This window comes from Alligator mississippiensis, chromosome 16 (genome assembly GCF_030867095.1).
Source record: "Alligator mississippiensis isolate rAllMis1 chromosome 16, rAllMis1, whole genome shotgun sequence".
NCBI classification, from domain to species: Eukaryota; Metazoa; Chordata; order Crocodylia; family Alligatoridae; genus Alligator; species Alligator mississippiensis.
The window spans coordinates 4,531,159-4,550,864 of record NC_081839.1 but is presented as its reverse complement, the minus strand read 5'-3'; the positions used below and the strand labels follow the sequence as shown (position 1 = coordinate 4,550,864).

Here is a 19,706-nt window from a genome sequence, read left to right as displayed (position 1 = left end):
GTGCGGACATGCCCCGCTCCCTAAAACATGAATCTCAGACCCGATGTGACCTCACGGAGAACAGGACTCCCCGAGGTAGTTTCCAAAAGGCAGGTCTGTATTAGACATTAAATCTCGCAGGCAGTTTTTACGCGCAGGGCGAGAGTGGTAGCAGGATATTGGATTTCAGCAAGGCTATTCCTTGAGGTCTCCATCTTCAACGGTTCCCGGGGCCTCTCTCAGTGAGGTCCACATCCCCTCGACCCCGGCATCTTGGTGGACCATACATGGGGTTTTTAAAAAAAACCTTCCCCCCTCCTCTGCCCTGCAGAAGGGGTTGAAGGAAAAGAAAGGAGGAAGACTCTATGTGCCCTCCTCTGAGATGGGGCAATTCTCCCCTCTCCCCCCAAAAAGGGAGAGGAAAGCATGCATTGAAAGATTTGCCCTTGGGGGAGCTTTAACCAGAGGACTTGCTCCCCCACTCCTGCGCTGGATGCAGGGGACCTAAGAGATCCCATTTTCCTGTCTGCAGCCCCCGGTCGTCTGGGGAAGAGGATGCTGCACCGAATACCTGGATCCTAGATTTGGAGGCTTCCTCTTCCAGGCTGGAGTGAAAGAGGAAGGTTTCGGCAGAGCTGTTCTCCAGGAGGGGTGACCGTCACCGACTCTGAAGCCCCGACGGCCCTCAACTGGGACGAGCACGAGGATCCTCAACTGGGACGAGCACGAGGATCCTCAACTGGGAAGATCAGATCAATGGAGATGACAAAGGGCTGGTTTCAAGCCTGGGCTAGGGAAGGGGGCGGGCTGGCCAGAGGAGGAGAGGACTGGCAAGAGGCTTATTTTCATACCCTCCACCTTCTGGCCCCTGAACACATGCAGGATAAAGAAACAGGATTTCTTGTGGCAACTGGGAAGCCCTCTCCTTATTCCAACAGCCCTTCTGCAACGGCAGCCAAAGGAGCGGGCTCCAGCCCTTGTTATAGCTCATTCTCCCTATTCCACCCTACTCTCCCTGCTTGCTTCGTGCAAAAAAACCTCTGACCTCTGTCCCCTAAACCCTCCCTACCTGCAGAAAGCCTTAGACTACTCCCACCTCCCCTGCCCCCACATCCCATCCCGCCCTGCAGCATAACAGACAGTCCCAACCCCCAGCCACTGTGATCCTGGCACCAGCTGTCCCTGGACAAAGGGAGAGCAAGCAATAAAAAAAAAAGGCAAAAAAAGCAATCCCACCATGTTTTGATTCCCAACCCCGGCAAGAGGCATCCAAAGTACGGGTCCTGCCTGCCAGCAAATGACTGTCTGCCCAACCATCCTCCCTCCGCTCCCTGCAAAAAATACACCTTGCCAAGATCTGGGAGGGCATCACCTTGCCGCGGAGGGGCCATGCACACGAAACTGAGCCCGGCGAGAGCGTCGTCTGCTTAAACGTTAGCTTAAACTGGCTCAGCCGGGGGCTGGGGAAGGCAGGCGTCTCTGCGCAAAGAGGATCTTTTAAATAAAGGCCAAGACATCTGTGCCGTGTCCATGCAAGGGCCGAAACGGTCTTAGCTGCTGCTTTGTTGAAATACGACTGCCGTCAACACGGTTTCCCAGAACCCCGCTCTCTGCCATCCCAGGAGGACGGTGTTGGCCAAACCAGGCTGCCCCCTTTAGCCATCTGGATGATCTATATTTATAAAGCCTGCAAAGTGGCCTTTTAATGCGTCCTTTCCTCCAGGGGTTTCATTGTCGGGAGGGAAATGGAGCAAACCCCCCCTCCGCAAGGAGTCAGGAACTTCCCAAACATCCCTTTTTTACTCCCCCTCCGCGTCCCACTGTGGTTCGCTGTATTAGGGCATGCTATTTACATTAGCCGGCAACGTCAGGGCGGCCGGCTCCCTTCCCCCTTCCAAGAATTTCACCAACGTCTTCTCCTGCGCTCTCCCCCGTTGACGCACAAAGGCAGGAGGAGTGCGGCGGAGGCACGGTTTGCACACGCGCCACCCAGCAGAGCGGGTGTACACGCAGCCCGGTTCAAATCAGCCTCCCAAACGTTGCAGCTCCGGGGCCCGAGCGAGCAGAATAAAGGCAACGGCTCCTCTATACAAACTCGTTACTGGGAACAATGGTGGAGGCTGGCTTTTGAAACCGCTCCAGTAACGGCTCCCCTGATTTCTATGGGCAACAGATCACATGGCAAGCCCTGCCCCCCGCCGAAGCATCCCAGCCTCGCTGGGACGGATCACCAGCGATCCTGGTTTTCTCTAATAAAAAATAAAAATCCCCAATTATCCTGGGTCTCTCTAATAAGAAATAAAACCCCCCAATTCCAGATTAAGAAAAGTAACCCCCAAATCTACATTTTTCCACGATGAAAACGAAACACCGCTAATATATAGGCAACCCGCACTTAGCGCTTTTACTTGGTTCCCGAAAAAACGGGTGTTAAGCGGAAACAGGGTTAAGCGGAAATAGCGTTAAGCGAAAGTTTTTGACGAACTAAGATGGAGAGCGTTATAACAAAATGCGCCGAGCGCTAAGTGGAATCAGGTATGAATGTAAAATGAGTGTTATAGCGAAACAGCGCTAAGTGTAGCGGTGTTAAACGGGGGGGGGGGGGTGTCGCCTGTACAGATAGATATAGTGGCGTTTCATTCTGATCATGGAAAAATGTGGATTTTGGGTTACTCTTTTTTATCCGAAAATTGAGGATTTTTATTTTTTTTGCCAGAGAAAACCAGGATCCCTGGAAAAAGTCAACCGTTAGCCTTGCCGTTGGGGTGGGCAACGGCACTGCATCGTCCTCTCTTCCAGCTCCCCAGGGGCAGCCGATGTCTGCAAAATCCCACCTCCGTGCGAGATGAAATCTCAACGTGCTGGAAACGTCTCCTGTCATTTCTCTGCTCCACGTAGATTCGTTGCCTCTGTTACGGTACCATTTTATTTATGGCATTACTTTTGTCATTATAATGATTTGATATAAATTCCACGTCCCGAGTCTCTAACAATACTCTTTGCTATTATAATAATGATCCCATTTGAATGGCACAGGCGCCATTATCAGAGAATCTGTTTGTAACAGAGAATCAATTGTAAAGAGAGGCATTAAGTCCAAATGAACTATTTAAGAAGTACTATAACAGGGGCTGGACCCGATTCCTTTGCATAAGGGCCGTTTGATGCCCTATCGTTTCAGACAAGTAAGGACGCTTAGCGGGTCAGGAACAGAAGTGCCGTCACCCTCGAAACGCAAGGGTTGACCCTGAAAACCGAAATCGGTAGGTCTCAGTGGAGTCGCAGCTGTACAGGCTGTAGGATCCAACCCAGGAAATTTTTAAATGCACTTATTGCCATGGAAATCTGAGCGCCAATCGGCATGCTGGGAAATTCATACACGCCTTCATTAGCATACACAAAGCTCTCAGTAAACAAATTCAGGTCCCAATAGCCTTCCTCGTTAACACCCCACGCGTGCCCCGGTGCAGGCGCTTGTGCACCGTCACCGTGCAAGTGCTGCGGGCCGGAGGCACGGGGCGGGAAGTCAAGGTGTTGCCCAGTTCTGTCGGACACATCTCCATCCTGACATCAGCCAGCGTGCATTCCTTGCCGTAACATCTCCCAAGTGCCTCTTGATTCAGGAGCTTTCATATATTGAAACAGTTATTACTCCTACCAAATAGTTGTGGAAGGGCAGCTACTCCTTCAAAGAAAGCTTTGGACGGATATTTTCCTACCGTCAGCATTTGAACAAACACAATGTCTCGCACCCTCCAGAGCCCCTAATTTTACCAGTTCATTTTTCACACCCACAAAACGTAGCATGAAATAAATTCAAATGGAACAAGATTACGCTTTCCTCGCTGCCAAAGGACTCGCAGCCATCTCCCCGCTCGGTCTTGCTGCAAAGCCTCCTGTGGAAATCAAACGTACCTGGGGTTCAAAAATCGCTTCAGACGCTAAAGCAGAGGATGGCTTGGGGGAAGTGGGTAATAATGGGAGAGAGCGCCTTTCATCTCTGGGTCACCTGTTAATACCTAGACGAGGTGAGTAGCGACTACAAGCCATTACTATGCGATGGCTGTACAGAAGCCAATGCAAAACGAACGAGCGGCTTTAATCCAACTCTTCGGTGGACAGGTGTCAAGAACTGCAGTCACTACTACACCTTCCCGAGCACAAGCAGGTACTACACCTACCTACACCTGCACCTTCCCAAGCACAAGCAGGTACTACACCTACCTACACCTGCACCTTCCCGAGCACAAGCGGGTACTACACCTACCTACACCTGCACCTTCGCGAGCACAAGCAGGTACTACACTTACCTACACCTGCACCTTCCCAAGCACAAGCAGGTACTACACTTACCTACACCTGCAGCTTCCCGAGCACAAGCAGGTACTACACTTACCTACACCTGCACCTTCCCGAGCACAAGCAGGTACTACACCTACCTACACCTGCATCTTCCCAAGCACAAGCAGGTACTACACCTACCTACACCTGCATCTTCCCAAGCACAAGCAGGTACTACACCTACCTACACCTTCCCAAGTACAAGCAGGTACTACACTTACCTACACCTGCACCTTCCCAAGCACAAGCAGGTACTACACCTACCTACACCTTCCCAAGTACAAGCAGGTACTACACTTACCTACACCTGCACCTTCCCAAGCACAAGCAGGTACTACACCTACCTACACCTGCACCTTCCCAAGCACAAGCAGGTACTACACCTACCTACACCTGAATCTTCCCAAGCACAAGCAGGTACTACACCTACCTACACCTGAATCTTCCCAAGCACAAGCAGGTACTACACCTACCTACACCTGAATCTTCCCAAGCACAAGCAGGTACTACACCTACCTACACCTGCATCTTCCCAAGCACAAGTAGGTACTACACCTACCTACACCTTCCCAAGCACAAGCAGGTACTACACCTACCTACACCTGCATCTTCCCAAGCACAAGCAGGTACTACACCTACCTACACCTTCCCAAGCACAAGCAGGTACTACACCTACCTACACCTTCCCGAGCACAAGCAGGTACTACACCTACCTACACCTGCACCTTCCCGAGCACAAGCAGGTACTACACCTACCTACACCTGCACCTTCCCAAGCACAAGCAGGTACTACACCTACCTACACCTGCACCTTCCCGAGCACAAGCAGGTACTACACCTACCTACACCTGCACCTTCCCAAGCACAAGCAGGTACTACACCTACCTACACCTACACCTTCCCAAGCACTCCCAGCAAAGAAACCAGCCTGAATTTTCCCCTGATATGCCCCAGGTGACCCCTTTGGGTGGACACAGCTGTGATATATCCCACCTTGTACCAGGAAACCGCAAAACACTGCATACGAAGGAGCACTGCATCCTTATGCCCATTTTACAGTTGGGAAACAAGAAAGGTCTCCGCTTCCTCCGGCTGGTTTGCTAGCACATTTCTCAAGGTTAACGCCAGTCCAGCCTAGGTACTCCAGGGAGAAGAGGGAAATAAAGGGCTGGCCTCTACCAGACAGACTGGGAAGAGATGATGTCCTGAACTCTCCACAGCCAAGGGTTAGAAATAGGATAAAATGTTGTGTACTGATTTTTCCAGGAATACGAGGCACATACTGCAACTATCACCTCCTTGGGCATGTGCACTGCACCCAAGTACCTCCACTCTGAACTCATCTGGGGTTGGAAAGTCAAAACTACAACAAAGGAGGTGCTTCTCTTCCAAACAAATATATAATTGCATTTGATTTGGTCTTGGCACTGACGAAAATCATGGCCGTCTCTCTCTGCTACATCATTCTCCGCCCACAGCAGTGAGAGCAAAGGGCTGCAAACAAGCCTTCCTGATTGCGCCCTCCTTCTGCCTGAGGCTATGCTTCTGAGCAAGGCATTATACTTGGCTGTGCCTCAGTTTACTCAACTGTAAAATGGGCATTGTGCATTCTGTAAATCACAAAGATACTTTCATTACGGCTGGGAAAAGTTCTTTGAGAGCACTGGATGGCCAACACCAAAAAAGACTGTGGGTATTATGACTCAGAGAGGGAAGGGAAGAAGGGAAAAGACGCCATCCAGTTCAACAACCCCGCTGCACAAACTTTTCCTATCCCGCAGTTCAGTCCAACAAGGCTCATCCCTCCAAGGGGCCAAAACCATCCTGGTACACCTCTGCCCCAGGCTTGTACACTAATGTACTCCTTCCCCAACAAGTCTGAGGTCTATTTTTAAGGAACAACTAGATGGCATTCCATAATTTAATGAATGCAAAGAAAAAGCAATCATGAAGACGGGCTTTAAATAAGCAAATCAGCTCTTAAATAAAGGTACCTCCTCCCCCTCCCATTTTGCTTCAAATCAGACAGTTTATAAATATCAGCTTTGCAAAATTCGGGGTCTGATGGGCACCTTCACAGACCACACCTGATTGCTGGGGGGTGGACACGCACACGCCTGATGAACATTTAACCCGTCCCAAAGAAAGAAGCTCACCCAGCGCAGGTGGCTGCTTATTTAGGGACCGTCTCTTTTTTTAGAGGACTTCTGCAACACGGGGGGGATTTTATGTTGTGTTGTGCAGGGATCCGAGTGCCGCTGAATGTGCGATTTGCCTGCTCCTAGCTGACATTTTCAGAAGATGGAGAAGCAAGCAAGCACAGGCATTGCTTGGCAAAGCACAGGCTAGAGAATTCCCTTTTTTTTAAAAAGGTACCATAACGTTAATGCTGGGAACTGCTTTTCATATGTAGTAATGATCTGCTTAATCTCAACATTTTTTTCCTTAACTGCAGGAGAATCTTCCGCCAACGAACAATATAAATTTAAATTTAATTTAAAGTGTTCTTTTAAGTGCCGCAAGTCGGCCCAGCTGCTAAGAGGCCCAGTTAGATAGCGCTCTGCTGTAAAAAGGTGCCTGCAATGGGGGGGGGTATTAACTCTGCCTGGAGCAGGGACTCCAAGGGGCTGCACCTCCGAAGGGAGAGAATATGGCTACTTCTTAGAGTTTCCAAGTGCATTATTGCAGAGTATTCAACTTTGTACTTCTAAAGCAAAGTGTTCTCCATTTTGAGGTATAAAAAAAAAATAGGGGGGTTTGCATTTTTGCAACGCAAAAGGTAGAGTGAAAGACCCGGTGAAGCCAAGACACAGTCATATTTTCTCCTAACAATGGAGTACAGGAATTGCACAAAAATTTACACCGTGTAAACACTATACATTAGCCCGGCACATACAAAGGCACAGTATCCATCACGTCCTGGCTAGTGTTATGCGTGTGTTAATCATCTATCGGGTCCCCAGCCAGATAGCCTTTGTTCATAAAAAGGAAAAAAAACAACAAAAAAAGGAAAGGAGATAGTAAGATTGCAAAATGAGAGAGGCAGCGCTGGGAAACGTGCCTGTTTTTAATGGGACAAAGCCGTTGGGGCGCCCGGATCACAAGTTTGTTGCTCAGAGTAGGGAAACCCAGCAGTCTGCCCCTTGTTTTTGCAAGGAAACGCTCTGGGAAACACTGGCCAGATTGAAAAAGGGAAACCGTTTGGGGAGGGGGGAGGAATCAGAGTACCTTTAATGACCTCCGAATAATGCTGACCTAGACAATTCATCTTTGTTGCACAAAATCCCACCCCCCCTTTGGCCTAAACACCATTATTGATCACGCTGAGCCGTAAGACAAAGGTTAAAAGCAGGGAAACGGCTGTGGTAAAGCTGGTGCCAACGAAATCCAGAACCAGCAGCAAGCCAGTTCCCAGCCTAGACCACCCCTGACTCCTTCCCGATGAGCAAAAAAACAAATCCAAGTTTCCCCCTCGGTCTGGGAGCAGCTCAACGAAAGTCTTTCTTTTTTTTAACCTTACTTTCTGATACCAGGAGCAGCACGCCCCAGGGAGAAACCAGGGGGAATTTCTGAAGCACGATGCACCAACCCAGGGCAAATCAAGAGGGGTAAAATCTTCCCCTCTGGTCTAAGGAGGCAGCCTGGCAGGACGGGTGGCTCTAGGGACAGCTCTCTGCCCCAAATGGGACAAGGGGACTGATCCCTTAGACAAGAAGTAGAGAGGAGGGTTTAAAACTCAGCCCCCAAAAAGTCAAGCAACAAGCAGAAGTTGCCGGAGATCTGAGCCGGGATGGGGAGAAGCCATCAGGTATATATAGCGGGTCTTGGTGGTCCAGGCTACTTCCAGCTTGCCCAGTGCTGGGGCTTGGCTGGTACAGCTGGGCACAGAGAGGAGTTAATGGAGTGGGGTTGAAGAAGCAGGGAAGGGGGAGTGGAGACTAGGGAGGGAGCAGAGAGAGATCAGGATAGGGGGAGCAGAGCAATGGGGGAACGGCTGGTGGGGAAGGGAAAGGAAGGGATGACGGGGAGCAAGGGCTGGGGGAGAAGCGCCCCACCACCTAGGGCTGCCCTGGCCGAAGCCCCAGCCAGGGTGCTGGACTCACCATGTGGGCTGGAGCTTCCCACCGGAGCCCCCTGCCCACCGCAGTGCCGCGGCCCCGGCGGCTAGGGCTCCGCACAGCGCCTGGTCCCACTGATCCAAGCCAGGTTCGGAGGCACTGGGAAGAGGGGGAGGCCAAGGGGAAACGTCCTCTGGGGTCTGGGCAGAGACGGGACTAACGGGAGGAGGAGCCGAGGGAGCTGGGGAGGAGCTGGAGGAGGGGCTGGCACAGGGAGCCTGCAGCACGGGTGAGCAAGGGGCACCCCAAAGCAGATCCTCCATGGGGAGAGCGGTGATCACCCCCCATGCTTAGCAGCCTGGCATGCATTTATTTAGCTGCCAGGGCTCTCGTGCATTTAGTTATCTGGAGACAGAGGTGGTTTTACTGGGAGGGGGTGCCGCGGGGACTGTCCTGGCCCCATCTGTACCGCGGGCACCCAGAGACTACTCATACACTGCCTTTCCCAAGGCCTCACTCGCCATCAGGTGAGCCCAGGACCTGGCAGTGAGAGAGGAAGACACAGACTCTCTTTGTTCCCGCTTCCAAGGGCGAAGGGTTTATTTAGCTAGCTAGTTTGATAGTCATCCAGCTTCCTTTTGATGCCTGTAAGAAAATACACTTGCCTACCTAGCTCAGGAGCATCCAGCATTTGCATCTCAGAGCCAATGGCCAGGTCTGACTGAGCATCACAGGGCTCCTCTGGGGGGCTAAGTAGCAGCATCCTATACAGAAAGGAAAACTGAGGCACGAAGAGTAAGCAACCTCCCGAGAGTACAGAGCTGACGCTAAACCCCAGGTCTCCCATCATTGAGGCCTTGTATCCATTAGGAACAAAACTCCCACGTTCTTCAACGTGTTTTGCTGTCACTAAAAAAGTATCCTAGCCGGCACAAAGCAGAGCGTAGTGCATCCTTGTGAGCTGGGGTCCGCTAGACCCTGGTGACTTAATGCAGTCTCACGTGGACTTGCTGTGAGCTAGGTGAAGCCCCTGCACGGTAGTTCAAGCTGCCAGCGTCTCTTCTCCCTTGGCACTCCTGCTGCTGGGGCTGAACTGGCAAATGGGGTATCTTAGGGAGCAAGGCTAATGCAGACAGCCCAGGACCCTCCAGCTGCCAGCGACTTGGAAGGGGTAAAGGAGGAGATGCGACTGCAGGGCTCCTTTGCCCCAAAGCCCTGGCAAGACAGATGCCAGCCTCAAACTCATAGAGGCAAAGTCCATCCAACTCCAAAAAAGTCCCACGGAGGGCTTTTTTTTAAAACCCATTTACTATGGATGTAGCACCAAAGGTGCTCTTTACCAACAGTGCCTTTTAGATACGATAATCCCTAGCCTGAGGACGTCATGGAATAAAGACGACATTACTCAGCGAGAGAGGACCAAATAACAAAAGGTGAGGGAAAGAAGGGGCACGGGACCAAAGCCGATTTCCGCAGGGCACGTTATTACCTCCAGGTTTCAGAGCCCAGCTGAAATCCCACGCAGGCTCCACGCTTGACCTGAGAGCAGGAACAAAACGCTCCGTGCTTGCTCTCTTCCAAATTGCATGCAAAAGCTGGACTGCAAACAAGAGCAGCAAGTCACCCGCCAAGCACCCCAGCACCCATCCCGGCTTTCCTTCCTCCCTCTCTCCGACTGTATTTATTTTTTTCCCTTTTGAAGGATGGGAGGTGAAGGGTGGTGGTCCTCGGGGGGATTCTGCGAGCCAAAGACAACGGTAGCCCCTGCACTCAGAGGTCGTCTTGGCAGGCCCCGAGCGTGCGTACACAGGGCAGGCGTGCACAGAACTGGAGCATGTGCCGGAGAGCTGTGTATTTAGGGAAGGGGGAGGGAGGCCCCGTACATTTTTAGAGGAAAGGAAAAAAAAACCCCAGCAGTGGGCCAGGCAGGCGGGTGGGGGCAGGGCAGCGAGGAGCGCATGCAGGGAGGAGAGGATGCTTAGTGGATGCGAGCAGGGATCCAGATTGAAAACAGATGGGATTTTTCATGCCAGTCTGACATCGGACACCCTGGGAGGCGGGGGAAAACTTACCCTCGCGGAGCTCTAGCAGCCAATCGGCGTGTCGGAGGGGGGGGAAAATAGTTTGGTTTAAACTCCCCACTGCCTGGCCTGCTCTCGGGGAAGCGGGCCCGCTGGCAGCGAATGCAAATGCGGTTCAGTTGTGTTGTTTTTAAGACTTCAAGAGGTTTGATGTGACCGTTAAGCATCCAATTCATCTGCTCCCACTTGCTGGAGCCGAGCCCGGGCAGCCCGTTACTACCTGACCGGGGAGGGGAGGGTCCGTGGGCACTCTGCACCCACGCAGATCCCTGCACACTCATGCACACAGCCGGGGGGAAAGCGGTGATTATTCCAAACCGCATGCACACGCTGAGTAAGCGAGTGCTAAATTTAAATGGGTGGGGAAGCAGGATCGTGCTAGATGACCGCCTGGCGTGTTGCATGCCACGCCAAGGGGAAGGTCAGCAGAAAAGGGGGCTGCAACTTTTGGACTAGGAGACCAGGGGGGAAAAAAAAAAATAGGGGGAGAACCAGAGGCGTTGATGATGCCCAGATGTCTCTCCCAGCTCAGACGGCTGGGATGGAAGGCAAGAGCAGACTTGTGCAAAAGTGCAAGGAGCACAATTAAGTGGGGCACCTGTAACCGAAAGGGAGAGCAGCCCTTGGAAACCCTTAAGAAAACCACGTGTCGCCTCCGAGCCCTGGAACGTGTGATCGCTACGGAGGGAAAGTAGGTTAACTATAAGCAGCCGAGCAGAAGTGCTTAACCGAGCAACCTGATCGCACCAGAGGGAGACGCGGGGGCCAGTCTGCCAAGGGGCAACGCACACAAGCGTCCGTCCGTCCGTCCGTCCGTCCCCCCCCCCCCGTGCAAGGCTCCATGCACACGCTCCCCTCCACACGCGCATCTAGGGATGGGCACTTTGAATGAGCGCTCCTCCCGGCCCCGAAACCAAGTCCTCTTGCCATCTCCGAGAACCACGGGTCGCTCCTTTCCCTCCAGCCCACGGGGACAGAGCGGGCATCTGCCTCCCTCGCGCTTTTCCCAGCTCCTTTAAAAACCAGAAACACAAAGCTAATGGTACAGGCCTGACCGCATACTTTCCAGGGCTCTGGGAGACCGGCTCCCGCAAGCCTTGCAACACACACTCTTTTCATTCGGGGCTTTAAATACCCAATTGTGTCTGTTTTCAGCACGCTCATTTTTAGCATTTTAATGATATGGTCCCCGGCTCTTGCCCTCCTTGGATTGGCCGCGGCGCGTTTCGCTCCGCGCAGAATTCGACTGGAGGGAGCAGGGGGGTTAGCAGGAGGTCAAACATTTATTTGAAACCAAGTGTTTTTCCAGCAGGCAGGGAGGGGGTCCCGCCGGGGACCGAGACAAAGCAGGCGATGAGCACCATACCTTCCCCTCCAGGTCTTGCAGAGGCTGGAGCCGAGTTTGGTAGGCTGTCTTTGGAGAGTTCAAACAGGGTGCAGGATCGGGGCCATGTTGCCACCTCCGTGCAAAAGCTGGAGGGGTGGTGGTGGCTCTCCCAGCCCTAGAGTACAGTGAACCAAACTGGCCTCAAGAAAGGGAGATTTCTACGGCCGCCGCTTTCTCCCCTGGGTCATCTGCAAAGGGAGCTTTCCCCGGGCACGATCAACAGGATTTCCCTCTGCTGCATTGCTCCGGGGGCAGCTGGGCACAAGACGCCATCTGCAAGTGGTAGCTAGCGATGAGCTAGGATTAATGCGGAGAACAGACAGGTTAAATCAATGCCCTTGTCGTCCCTATGCAGGCACAGAGCCTGCTGCCTTCTCCTCCGACTCGGTCCTGGCGATGGTAAACCCATCGACCTGCCACGGACACCCACCGTGGGGCACTTGCCTGCCTAGCTCAGGAAGGATCGACGAGCCAGACACGGCTGTGCCTGGAGCATCAGACCTTCCCTGTCACCCCCCTGCCCCTAAAGCACTGAGCTTGTTGGGGCAGCTCTGGCTTAGCCCCTGAAAAGCTTTCAAAAGACATTTCGGGCATGTCAGAGCACGGCTTCGAAAGGCTCCACCAGGAACTACAGGGTGCCGCAAAAGAAAAAGGCGCGTGCACACACATGTACAAACACAGCATCCTACGCTCTGCCACCGAAAAACCCTCTATAATCCTGCCCCACCCTTGGCAAACTCCAAACCCGGCCCAGCCTTCCTAGACCCTACCAGCACTGGCCCAGGAGGCATGAACATAGCTTTGCTCAACGGAGGGCACTAACAACTACCGTGATTCGGGCAGAACAGATTCCCACTAGCGGAGGGCTTGGTCCCGTTGCGATAACTCATCCTTTAGCAGGTGAAACGTCCTTGGAAGGGCCCCGATCCTGCAAGCCGTTGCAGACCGGCAAAGCATCCCCTGAATGCATGCTGCTCGGCCGAAGTGCCCAGTGCAGCGCGTGGGGAGCGGGGTCGCACGGCCCGCAGCCGATTGCGGGATCAGGATGTAAATTCTCGAGCCCCCGTGTCCCCTGCCCTGCCAGACCCTCCGCTTCTCAGGAACGCAGGTCTCCACCTCTGCTTTTCCCCCCCCCATGTTGCCCATCCTCGCTGCTACTCAGCCCTGGCTCTCAGCCCACACCCATGGCTCCTGCATTAGCTGGCAGCTCAGCCCTCCTCTGGCCAGGGAGAGGAAGAGGCTCATGCATTTCTCAACCCAGCACCCCCACCTCCTCTCCTAAAAGGCAGCCCCCAGCACACGATGCCCCCATTACCAACCTGCACAGGGTGCCTCCGACATCAGCTGCTCAGAGGATTTTTTCCCCCCCCCCACCAAGTAATATCGAAATGATATTTATTAAATTTGCTCTCTAAGTCCCTCAATCTGCTCCATAATACAGTGAATCTGCGAGGTGGTTCCACTGATCCTGCCTCAATGAGACCAGATTAACGCAGATGATCCCAGCTTTGCAGCTCCTTCATTCCAGGGAGGGTCAAAGGTTATGCAAGAGAGGCAAAAAACACTGGCAGGGATGCTGTGGCCTGGAGGCAGGGTCTCTGCTTCTTCTCCAGAGTGCCCCCGGCGTCCCCCCCGCCTGCTGGGGCCGGGGAAGGGGGTCCCTCCGGTTCCCAAAATGGTTTGCACGGAGAGTTTCAGGTGGCAGGAACAGAGCGCTCGGCATGCACAAGTTGCTCTTCCACCAGAAAGAGCTTCTCCTGCTCTTATCTCACCCCGTAAGCATCAATCCCCCCGCCCCCACCCCGAACACGAGGCCCATTAAATCTAAAGTTAGCTCTATGAAGATCCATTATCTCTGCATTCAGTTAAATTATGAAAATCATTAAGATAAGGAGGCGCAGGGGCTATTAGTTTCCTGGAAAGGAAACTACCCTTTTTTGTGCGTGTTTTGCTTTTCCTCCCCATTTTAATCCTCTGAAATTTCACGTGATTAACGGGATTCTTTTTTCCCCCCCCCAGGATTTAAAAGAAATACTCCCTGTAACCTTTAGGCAGCGTCGGAGCAAGGCGAATCAATCAGACGCTTCTTTACACCGCGCTATTCGACTGCCATTTGCCATGTGGCGCCCACCTGGGGCCCTGATCTTGCAACCGGATATGCAAAGATGGACTCGCACATGCACACGGGACCCCGCTAGACCCCTGGAGGGAGATGAGATGGAAGGAGGGGCGAGGATTTACCCACCAGGACAAGTGATGGATCAGGGCTTGACACTCCTTGGGGCAAGGACGAGCCCCGTTCTGCAGATGCGCAGCCCCCGTCAGAACAGCCACCTGCACGGGGAGTTGAACTCCCTGCCTGGCTGTAGGGTCGGCATCCAGAGGCCTTCCAGGGCACAAAGGCTCTTTCCTCTCCTATTTGTGTGACGTGGTAACCGAGAGGACGTATCGGCAGGCTATAACCTCTGCTCAGCCAGGAGCTTCTCCCTCGATGTGCAGGCACATCTAATGCAAACATCCCAGCACTGGCAGATGCTGTTAGAGAACAGGATGCCTCCCACCTGCAAAAGCTCTGCTCCCATTTGGTCCCTCTCCCTCACTCCCTTCTCCACCTGCCTTCAGCTTGGCTTAAGCATTAAAGGCTGCGGCAGAGTCAAAGCAATGCGAGTTTGGAAAGGGCTAGATTGCAATAACTACTGTCCTACCAGAGAGCCTAGAAGCCTGGACCGGGACCCCCCTGTGCAAGGTGCCATCCGCACCGTTGTGCCTAGGGCTCCTGGACAGACCACCGACAGCTCTTCTCCGGACAGGCCGCCCTTCCGTACCTCTGCAAGGGAACCAGCAGCTGTGACTATATGGGGTTTTTTGCATTAAAATCAAGTAAAGGCAACAACATGCAGCAGCTGCAGTGGTCGAGCGGGCAGCCTCTTTCCCCCCGAGAGACTCCACTCCGAGATCCTGGCTGATGTTACGGATGCATCTAAAAGTCCTGCTGGAGCGTGGAGCTCTGTTGTGCCAGGCGTCGCACACATCCATTATAAGCTCTTCAGCCGGGCTCCATTTAGATGGTAGGAGACAGACCAGACAAAGAGTAAGAACGAAAAGAGGCCGGGGAGCAGGGAGGGGATTGAATGAGCCAGAGGTCATGCAACAGGTCACTGGTAGCTTTCCAGAGTCCCAGTCCAGCGCTTTGTCCACCAGATCCTACTGAAGATCATCCTCCTCCAGTTGCGAGAGCCCTGGCTGGTTTTCTCCATTGGGACAACATAGAAAAGCAACTGAGAAACCTGGAGTGAATTCCTAAGGGGGGCAGATTTGCCTCCTCCAAGCTTCGTGCCCCTCCTGCGATAAGCCGAAGTGCCGAGGATCCAAGGGGGCCCTGCCGCCTCGAGAGCTAGCATTTCTTCCCATCCTTCTCTCTTAAAAGATTAAGCTGAAAACTTGGCCGTCGCTTTGCATTTGGTTTTTAAATCAGTAATTATTCTGGAAAAGTAGCACCAGGAAGAGAAAAAAAAAAATGAAAAAGAAATCAACTTGCTAAAGTGTTCCCGAGCAGCATATCCAAATACTTTAATTTAAAAAGGCTGCTGCTAATTTAAAAAACAAATGTTTAAGCAATCAAGCATGTTTATTTAATTTGTCCTTTTTTTTATGCCAGAGAAGGCCCAATGCTGCTTGGAGTTATTGCCCCACCGCGTCATCCAGCGTGTTCCCGGCTACTTCCCCGCTCGAGTGCAGAACAGCAACTGGTGGGAGCATTAGGGCAACAGCATGCAAAGGGAGGGTATTTTCTCTAAGGTGGCAACACAGGTGGTGCTTTGTCAGGATACCTCGATTCATTCATAATAAAGGACGGGCGCATTGCCTCTGAAGCCTTGGGGCAGATCCCCTGGGCTCACTCCCCAGCAAACCACTCGCTTTGTGACCAACGGCCAGTCGGCTCCCTCCCCTGAGCCTCAGTTTCTCGATCGGGAAAGGTGGATGGATTTAAGTCACTGAGCACGTTAGCCACCGCCAACAGGAAACGCTCCGCGTGATGTCCCTTGGTGCCGACGTGCTTCTCCGCTTGTCCCGTTGACCCACTGCCAATGGCCGGGGGCCGACTGTGCTGGGCAGAGCAATGGAAGCAGGGACCGGCAAACTCGAACCAAGAAACCAGATCGCCTCCTGGATGCAAAAAATAGCTGGACCACGTGACCTCCCCTTCTGAGCGCACAAGATCAGCAGTGAAAAAAAATAAAAAGTAAAATGGCATTAAATATTTAAAGTGCTTGGAATATAAATCATCTCTGCTCTGCGCTCATGGTGGCCCAGATGGGAACCAGGAGCCCAGTGAAACGTTCGTCTTGCGGCTCTGTAGCATCTGCAGCCACCTCGGTCTTCTGCAGAAAGGCCATTTTGCACCGTCTCCGAGATATTCCTGGATGAATCGTGGCTGAGAAGCCCTGGTCTCCTGCAGCAACAGGGACTTTAAGGGTCGTTTCTATTGCTTTCTCCGCTGCCACTGGGCTCTGCTAGAAGTCACAGCTCTCCCCTATATCCTAACCAATATATATATATATAACCTTAACCATGCCAGAGATATCTACTCCTTTCCTCTGGGTTCGCTAGAGTGATTTTTGGGGAAAAGGGTGTGAGGTGGGAGCTCTTAGCCTTAGACCAAGTGGAGAGGAGGAAAGGAAATAGGTGACTCTTCAAAGACATCCTTTTGGGCCTTCACGGGCTCTTTCATTTCCACCTTCCCACAGATGCTCTGAACTTTCCAGCCTCTTCCACATCCAAAAGTTCACCGGTGAAGTGACCAGTCAGTATGGGATGTTGCCCTAAGTGAGTCCGACCTGGGCTAGAATAGGATTTCTTGGTTAACTTCTGGACGATGCTTTAGGGCGATGACCTGCTATGTAAAATGCCATATAGGATTTGCATCCTCTCTAGACAAGTTAACATGAGCACGAAGGAGGAGATCTTTCCATCCACAGTTCATCGTTCTAGTCTGAAACATCACTTAATCTTTCAATGCATTAAGACTGTGCTTAATTGCAAATGTTGACGCATCATCATTTGTGTAAGTAGTACATATCCCCATTTTACAGACAGGGTAAGACTCATACAGAAGGGTAACACAATATTCAGGATTTCTTTTTCAGGGTGCCTCAGTTTTTGGCTGCCCAAGACACCTCAAAGGGACTCCAACAGGACAGTTTGCAAGCGAACAGGTCCCTTTCCTCAAAAGGCTTCTAGTGACTATAGATGCAGCTGCGAGACACAGCGAGCAAGCAAATGCACGAGGCGAGCACACCCTTCAAAAACAGGAACTCAATTTTGCCCATCATTATCCTCGGCTTTAACAAATAGCTTCTGGGGATGGCAGGCACTTTATTAAATTTTCCCCTCGCGCGACGTGCGGGATGATTGAAGAAATCACTGGCCCGCTGATCTGTTTGCCTCCCTGGCCCCAAACAACTAGCTATTTTATTTTGCAAAACAGCAGGCTGCACGGAGCAGCCAAGTCCCAGCTATCGAACCAGGGGACTAGGTGGGTTCAGAAAGATGGAGCACGCTCGCCTTCAGGACGCCAGCTCCCACGCGTTGTAACGCTAGGTACGGGGCTCTTGGCTGGGGAGCATCTTGGGATGGCTCCGAAAGTTTCCCCGCTGAGCAAGCCTCCCGCTTTCCCCTGGAAAAAGGACAAGGCTTTTTTCCAAGGAGCTCAAAAGTGCCAAGGTCTCCCTCCTCCCCACCCAAATCCTGGGTTGGTCCCGCAAATGGCATTTATGGATGTGACACCACTGATGCATTTATACGCCCCCAATGAGAAAGGGCATTACCATGGAGAGCACCGGCGGGTGGATGGTCACGGCCCCTGGGAGAGGAAGGTATTCCCTATGCAGGTTACTAAGACTTTCCAGGTGACGTTAGGGCAGGAGGGAATACGAAGGGCGGGTCGAGATCCAGCCTCTAATTGGCATGTCCTGCTCCTCCCTTAACGAAGGGCTCCCAGGAGAAGGCAGTCTTTGGAGAGTCTAGGACATATAGGAAAAAGGATGGCAGTGAGCAGAGGGATAGGCCCCCAGGAATAAAGCACAGGGGGCAGGAAGCGTGCCAGAGTGGGGGAGACTGACTTGAATTCTTCAACTCCCCCAAAATTACTTTTTGCATCCGTCCCGGTCTCACTGAGATCCTCTCGCCCTTCACATCACGGCGTTCGAACACCCTTGAATTAAGAGGAGCCAAAGCACTGAGGATAGGATGAGGCTCTTGCATTTGGGTGCTGGAGTCCGGGATGGCAGTGGCTTGGGCAGCCTTAGCCCAGCGCTTTGCCCCTGGGTTGGAGTGAGCGAGCTGGGCAAGGTGCCAGGCCAGACACACAGCGGTATTGCTGCTGCCCACAAGCCTGACCCAAGCCCTGTGGGAGATCCTTGCTCAGCGCATAGCAGAGGAAAAGGAAGTGCCTGTTACCTTTCCCAGCCAGAGCTGGGATGCTGCTCCCCCCTGGCCAAGCCCAGGCTGCTTCTCCAGGCAAGACAGCATGAGGATAGGCCAGGTTTGTACAGGTGGTTCCCGTTGCGGTAGGAAATGCTGTGTCTGGAGGCCTGGTCGCACACCTGATGCAACAGCTGATCCTCCAGGACCCAGGCTACCAAAAAACAGAATTAATGAGTCCTCAGGAGGGGGAATTGTCAGGGTCCCGAGTTAGGATCCCACACAAGAGAGCTCTCGCAGGCAGGGCTGGCCGGAGAGGAAGCATCTGGTCCAGACTACAACTGATGCAGAAGCACAGGACGCTTCAGCCTTTGCTGGCTTTGCTCAGAGCACCTGGAGCCCCCAGGGAAGGGCAGAGCGATTGCTCCAGCGCACACAAAATCCATCAGGGACGAGCACACACGGAGCAACCCACGGATTCCCCCCGAGCTTCCCACAGTGAGCAGAAACCCTCGTGCGGCTTCCTATGCAGACTGAGGCTGATTTTTTGGGGAGTGCATTACATTGGCAGGGATGATGGAAGAGCGCTCCTCCCATGCAAGCGGCTAGCACACAACAGTGCATAGTAAGCTTCCAGAGCCTGCAGCCAGCCCATGCCAGGGCCTTGGTGGCTGCTAGCAACTTTGTCACACACCCATAGTTGCAGCACTGGACCCCAGGCAGCATCACAAGTTGTCCGGGGTCAGGCCAGCAGTAGTGCCGCTTTCTGGGAAAGCTCTGGGGGGCTGCAGTAGTGGCAAGCAGAAGTACAGTATTATTCATGGAGCACAAAGGCAGGAATGTAAGGGAGAAGGGGATGGGGCAGTGAAAACCCTCTGCACCCCGTCGCAGTAGAGACCAGGAGCTCCTTCTGCCTCCTGGGTTTGGAAGACGCCTCCTGGTCAGAGGACAGTACAAAGAGAGACGGTGTAGTCCCCATCTAAGCAACGGCCCCATCTGCTCCCCAAAGGGGGAACACCACGTACTGCTCTAATATAAGGGTCAGCGACTTATGGCCTGCTAGATCAGGCCCGCAGAGCCGTCGACTCTGGCCCACAGACATGGTGCTTTGGCAGCGGATGGGAGCACGGGGGGCTTCAACTGTGGGCACTCTCCCCATACTGCAGCCAGGGATGAGCCCCTGCTTCACCGGCCAGATCCTACCACCAGCCTACCTCCTCTGCGCTGGACTGGGGTCCTGATCCTCAGACAGCAAAGACTGCCTACCCTTGCCCTTGGAGACCGGCGTCCCCCCTTGCATGCAGCTGTGACTGATACTGTACTTGCACTTCTCAGTCTGGAGGACGCTGGTCAAGTTTTCCACTCCCCGTGTCCATCTGGCAACAGATGCAAGATCTCCCCTCCCTCTGCTAGCGCAGGAATCCCCAAAGCCATTTA

General features: G+C 52.9%; 1 protein-coding gene and 1 long non-coding RNA gene across 19 annotated transcripts in view; both read right to left on the bottom strand.

Annotated features, from left to right (window-relative positions):
* Positions 1–19,706, bottom strand: part of PTPRS (protein tyrosine phosphatase receptor type S) — a 199,905-nt gene that overhangs the window by 150,459 nt on the left and 29,740 nt on the right. Inside the window, exon 1 of one of the 18 annotated variants that reach the window (XM_059719983.1) lies at positions 9,868–9,959. The exons of 16 other annotated variants lie outside the window; for them this stretch is intronic. The gene's annotated coding sequence lies outside the window, so the exon portion shown is untranslated. Of the gene's footprint in view, positions 1–8,423; positions 8,588–9,867; positions 9,960–19,706 lie in introns of those variants that run through there. One more of the 18 variants, XM_059719982.1, reaches the window with a different exon arrangement.
* LOC132246493 (uncharacterized) lies at positions 11,724–13,570 on the bottom strand. The gene is made up of 2 exons (XR_009457813.1): positions 13,166–13,570; positions 11,724–12,143 (listed from the first exon to the last, which is right to left on the bottom strand). It is a non-coding gene; the product is annotated as an uncharacterized LOC132246493 (long non-coding RNA).